The following is a 6000-nucleotide window of genomic DNA, read 5'->3' as shown; positions in this document are numbered from 1 at the left end:
TTGAAACTAGCGTAGTTTGGCACTGAAATGTAACATCAACTAGGGTTTCGCAAGCAGTTTTGACAGCTTTCAGGGGTCTTCCAGGGCTCAAGGCTTCTCTGCACGTCTCCAGTAGCAGCATCGGGGCAAAAAGCTGAAAGCATGTTGCAGAAAAGCCAGCCTTTCTTTTCTGGTAGTGTGCCATTTAGCATATCTAGCATTTGGCTAGTACAATTGCTGTCTCGGATGTATCTGCAAGAAGGATGCCTTTCGGATCTTTTTCTCTTGGCTCAGAACTTTCTCCACAGAATTTCCCAATACCCCAAATTAATCTTGGTTAGGGGGGGAAACGAAGACCTTTTCTCTGCGCTGTGTCGTCCGTGGATGTGGGAAGTTTGTTTCCCTGAGCAGACCACTGAAAGCACTTCCCCAGCAGATGCACCAAAACCTCTAGTTTTGGCGAAGGTGGGTCTCACCGAGCAGCCAGGCAATTCCTGGCGATCAGCAGCACAGGGTGAACGACGGGGTCAGTGTTTCTGTGCTTTCTCCCACTGCTCCCAGCCTGAAAGACGGACACGGTGCTGGGGGGTGAGCGTGCCTCATGCCCTGTGAGCATGGCCAGGGTGGCTGCACTGGGGACACGCATTCCCAGCTGGCTGTGATCATTGTAGCATGGATTATTATCCGTAACCACCTCCTGCCATCTCCCGTCCCCTTGGGCTCAGGAACAAGCCCCGTGTTTAAAGCAGGAGCGCCTGCGGTGGCAGGGGGGGCTCTGAAATGCAAACCCTGCTCCTGCCAGCCCCTCTGTGTCCCCCCCCCCCCCCCAGTGCGTCACCACCCGCCCTGCACAGAGCAGCGCTGGGGGCTGGGAGCGAGGCAAACAAAATGCTGCTGTCCTGCTGCACAAACCAGCGAGCAATTTGCATAACTGGGGCAATGCTGATGTCATGCTCAGCATCTCCTTCGGGTGCACGGCAAGCTCGAAAGGATCCTCCTAGAGCTCCATGGCTTTTTGGTAAGCTCTTTTTTCTGTCTTGCCTGCGCCGATTCCTCCGCAGAGATTTCCCTTTGTGTTACAGTTCTTCCTCCTCTCAGTTCAAAGTGTTTTTACCGCATCTCATTGCATCGCGAGCTGCTTCTTAGCTGGGATGCACGGAAGCATTTTTGTGCCTTTGTGCCAGAGAGGTGCTGGCAGGGAGGAAAGCACCTCCAGCCCTAGGACAAGCCCCAAGATCCCCCCCCCAGCAACGCAGGGCTACCTCTGGGAGCACATTCCCTCTCCACAGCGGCATGGCATGTCTGCCTCTGAGGGTAGGGCTGAGGGCATCGTATCTCCTTCCTTTTCCCAGCTTTGAGGAGCTTACCCAGAACATCTTTGCTTTATGAATTGCTCCAGCCCAACTGGTTTACATTTATATATATATATATATATTTATTTTGATTGTTTTTAATGCTGGTTGCCTTTGCTGTGTCTGTCACAAGGACCAGGCAGCTTCGTGAAGCTCTTAGCTCGTCCTTTGCACCAGGCAGTGACTCATCTGTTCTGCAGGCTGGCTGGTAGGTAGCCTGCTGCTGTCCTGAAGCACGGTCCAGCAAGGGGTGCCTGAGAGCCTGCAGCTGCGGATGCATGCGATGCGCAGCGGAAAGGGGGAGGCTCCCGGCTCCTGTCATCTTGCATCGCCCTGTCACTTGGCCTCTTCTGCCTGGTGACAGGAAAAGGAGTTTGGAGGAGGGAAGTCTCGACAGGGGTGATGGTGGCTTTGCATTCAGAGGTGAGCCAGCGGTGTGGCTGAGCTCAGCTGCCAGTAATGTGAACCCAAAGAGAAACAGGAAGTAAATGGGGGAGGTGGGGAGCTTTACGTTTGGGCTTTGCCACCAAAGCAGCGAATGTGAGCCCAAGGGCATTGCTCTGGTCACTGAGAGCCCCTCTGCCTATGTCCTTGTGCTACCTGGACCTGCAGATGTGCAGAGCTGGCTCTGGATTCAAGTGCCCCGGGTAAGAGCAGAAAAGGTTGTGTAAAAGCAAAGGTTGTGTGCTTTCAAGTGCATGCCTTTGGCATTTTGTGTCTGAATGAACAAGTTAAGTAACTCACTAATGAAGATGGCTAGGCTAATGCTGCTGTCCTAATCCAGGACTTGAGGATCCCTGGCATACCCTGGGTCCAGCAGCAGCAGGCAGGAGAAGAGGAGGAGGAGGAGGAGGATGGCCATCAGCAGTCTGATCAGGGCTGGTCCAAACTCTGGGGTGGTGGCTGGAAGGAGGGTGCTTAGCCTGGTTTGTAGACATGCTGTCTAGCACCTGGGCTGAGATAATGAAGCAGGGACCCTTACGGCTGTGCTGTGTGTTATTCAGCCCCCTCCAGCAGGATTATAGCACGTGGCAACTTTTTTTTCGGCGTGTGATAGGATTTTCTTCCTGAATTTCATGCCGAGCTTGAGCTCGCTAATCTTCCACTCAGAGCACGACAGAAGACTCCTCATATCACGGGCTCAAAGTTTTAATCCCGCTCCCAGACATGGCCATGCGGTGCCCACTCGTGATGCTCCTCTTATCATTTGGAGGCTCTGCAGCTCCCTGCGTCCCCCTCGCCCTCCCCTCGCCGTCCCGAAGCCCCTGACATCAGCAGACGTCGGCACAAAGCGGCTCAGGAGGCGGCACGAAAGGATGAAGGAGCAAAGCCGAAAATTGAATTAGTGCTTGCTTATTAGACGGGCAGCTGGCGACGCCGGGGGGCGGCCACGTGTGAAGCCCTGGGACGAGTGGGGCAGGTTCCTGCACCCCAAACCCAGCCAGGGGGGTGAGAGCATCCCAGACCTGAAAACTCAGGGGCTGAGGTGATGCTCTCGGCATCCCCACGCCTCCCCTGCCTGCGAGCAGTTGCTCACGGTGCTGTAAGCAGGTTTATTAGCCTCTGAGCGTGTGAGCTAATTGCATTACTAAGCATGGGCAAAGCCAGGCATCGGGCACCAGAGCTGACAAAGTGACATAGAGGGGTGGGGTGGGCTTGCAAGCAAGTGCTGACAGTTAATTTGAGGGGTTTCTTCTTCCTTCAAAGGGCATAAAGATCTCCTTCCTTGCTTGTTGCCTGCTCACCCTCCTTGCAGGTGGTTTGCACGGTGATCCCAAAGAGTGCTGTTTTACTGCGGCCAACATTTGTTAAAAATGCGCCCAGCCCACATATGGCATCGTAATATGAAATATTTCACAGTGCTGTGCGGAAACGTGCTACCACAAAGGCAATTTTGTGCCAGCTGCTTTTGACACTGGATAATTGAGAGGGCTGGCAGAAGAGGGAAACTGCTAGGGGCCAGAGATGGGACCTGGTCACAGGTGCTGCTCCCTGGGACCGGCGCTGTGTGCAAGGGGCCATCCCAGAGGCAGACTGCAGCCCTAGACACACATCACTCCTCTCTTTGGGCCCTGTGGTAGTGCCGGTTTTGAAAGTCCCAATTTTCCCTAAAAAGTCGATTTTCTTTGGGCCAGGATAGCACAAATCTACCTCCAGTTTCATTTAGACCAGGACTGCAGTGTTTCAGTACCTCTAAACTGTTTCTTTCTAGAAAACAAGAGTTATGAGGAGTGGCTGAGGGAACTGGGGCTGTTTAGTCTGGAGAAGAGGAGGCTGAGGGGAGACCTTATCGCTCTCTACAACCGAAAGGAGGTTGCAGCAAGGAGGGTGTCGGTCACTTTTCTCAGGTGACAACTGGTGGGATGCAAGGCAATGGCCTCAAGTTGTGCCGGGGGAATTTTAGTCCGTGTCCCCAGAGATATTTAAGGGATGTGCAGATGAGGCACTTAGGGACATGGTTTACTGACGGGACTCAGTAGGTCAGGTTGATGGTTGGACTTGGTGGTCTTGCAGGTCTCTTCCAACCTAAATGGTTCTGTGATTCAGTTTTATCTGTCGAGCTCAGCTCCCCGTCACTCCAAAGAGAGCACTGCAGCTAGCAAGCACTGCTTCAGCTCAGTTATACAGCTGTTAACATTTACTCTGCTGTGACGGTCGCAGCTAGAAGCGATGAGGGATTTTTTTAATTTATTTTTTTGCTGCACCAGCAAACGTGGTCTGGCCGCAATCAGCTGAAGACAGCTCTGCTACGCGCTGGTCTGACAGGCAGGGAGCTTCTGGCATCACTGAGAAAACCCAGCCAGTTATTTCTCATTACAGTCAGATTTGGTACCTGACTCGAGTGGTGCCTCAGATGGACTTAAATGGTCAGAAGTAGCCAGAATCACACCGCACACACCTATCGATCGGGATGTGGCACGGGACTAGAGGGCAAAACAGCTCCCACCACACCAATATCTAACATACCTGTCCCCTGCTTCATGTCTACCCCTTGTCTTTGACACTTGAAAGACAGTCACAGGGGTAAGGGGGAGAAAGGAGAGGGCATCACAGCACTTCAGGCATAGGAGAGAGGGCAGAAATGGGCGCTCGGACACGGGGGGACTTGGAGCCCCCCTCACTGCGCTCTGCAGGAGGGTGCCTGCAGAGGGACGGCCAGGCACAAACCCATGGCTGCAAACCGTTCGGCTGATAAACTGAAACCCCAGAGCAAATCTTTGTCCCTGCTGTTGCCTGGATGAGCTAGAAAAGCGTCTTTCTTTTCAAAAGACAGAGCTGCTAAAGATTCAGCTGCGGCTATGGGCTGCAGTTGGCTTCTTTGTTTCCCACAAATACAATCTATCGCCGATGCCTCGCGTTCCCTTTTTCCAGTATATTACGGGACTTTATCAGCTAAGCTTTTATGTCAGGGGCTTTATCAGCTAAGCTTTTATTTCAGCTGGGGAATAAAGGTTAAAAAGACCAACCCCGAGCGTATCTGTGAATGGAGCTTGCATAATCCGGCAGCGCGGGGCTCTGCTGACGCAACCGGCTGGGGAAAATGACCGAGGTGCCCGCTGAGGGCCGGCGGTGACTAACCCTCCTCAGCAGCATCCCGGCTCCTGCCGGAGCTGCTGCTGAGGCTGTGGGCTAAAATAGACCCGAAGGCAAGCCGGCTGGGAACAGCAAGGGCTTCTTTATTTGTTTTTGTAAGGAGCGCTCTGTGCTGATCGCCTGCAGGCTCTTTGTGCGCCTCTGTAGGAATCAGGGAAATAAACAAACCTGGAAGCGACCGCCTGCACTCGAAATCCTCTTGCTGGCATTTATCAGCCCCAGGCATGGTCCTCATGTGGGTCCTGAGGGGAGCTGAGACCCAGATTGGAGCCACGGGTCCATTGGGGACACCGGGTGCTGCCCGAGGCCGTGCAGCAGCCCCTGTCTGGAAGCCACCAGGTGGGGTCCCACGGGTGAGAAGAGCCAGAGCAAAGCCCCTGCGAAAGCCCCTGGAGCCCCCCCCAGGGCCAGGTGTTCAGGGCCTGACCCTCTGTTTAATCCTGGGATGATCCCTGCCACATCGTGTGGGATGGGCTGCCTGCCTGGCGCTGGCCGAGGGGAAGGATGCTTTTCCAGCCTTGTCCCATGGCCTCCACATTCAGTGATGCTTCCCACGAGGCCGACAGGAGAAGCCAAGGAGAGGTTAGTCCTTGACCTCGAGCTCCTCCAGCACCAGGACAGGGGTGTCCTCGCTCTGTGCTGGCCCCCCAGGCAGAGATAAGGCACATCTCAGCCCGTGTCCCTCGCAAGGGGCCGTGCCTGCCCCCGTCACTCTGTGACTCCTGGGCTGCAGATGTGCAGAGGCGCTTTCCTGTCCAACACTGTGCAACTGAGAAAACCCCTCTGGGCTCAGATAAATAGGAACTCAGACTGTCTCTCATCCTCTGCCAGGGTGGAAGCTAGCTACAGACTCAGAGCAGAAGTCTCTCGCCCTGGTTTACTCTGGAGAGGGACAAGGGGCTGGACATAATGCAAAGCAGCAAACGTGTGCCACCCGAGCTGGTCACTGCCGGGAGAAGGATGCTGGGAGAAGGATGCTTGCTCGTCCCGGTAGCACTGCAGCTCCTGCTGACAGAGCTCTCATGATGGCTCTGCTGTCACCTCTGATCTCTGCAGAGACATGGCTGTGGGTGGC

General features: G+C 54.5%; 1 long non-coding RNA gene across 2 annotated transcripts in view; it reads left to right on the top strand.

The window, feature by feature from the left end:
- Positions 1-848: 848 nt before the first annotated feature.
- Positions 849-6000, top strand: part of LOC310880170 — a 34779-nt gene continuing 29627 nt past the window's right edge. For both annotated transcript variants that reach the window (XR_014571503.1, XR_014571504.1), the window contains exon 1: positions 849-997. This is a non-coding gene — a long non-coding RNA (uncharacterized lncRNA). The remainder of the gene's footprint in view (positions 998-6000) is intronic.

This window comes from Anser anser (assembly GCF_964211835.1).
Source record: "Anser anser genome assembly, chromosome: 1".
Classification (NCBI taxonomy): Eukaryota; Metazoa; Chordata; class Aves; order Anseriformes; family Anatidae; genus Anser; species Anser anser.
Note: the sequence above shows the minus strand (reverse complement) of the source record. Positions and strands in the feature narration are given on the sequence as shown.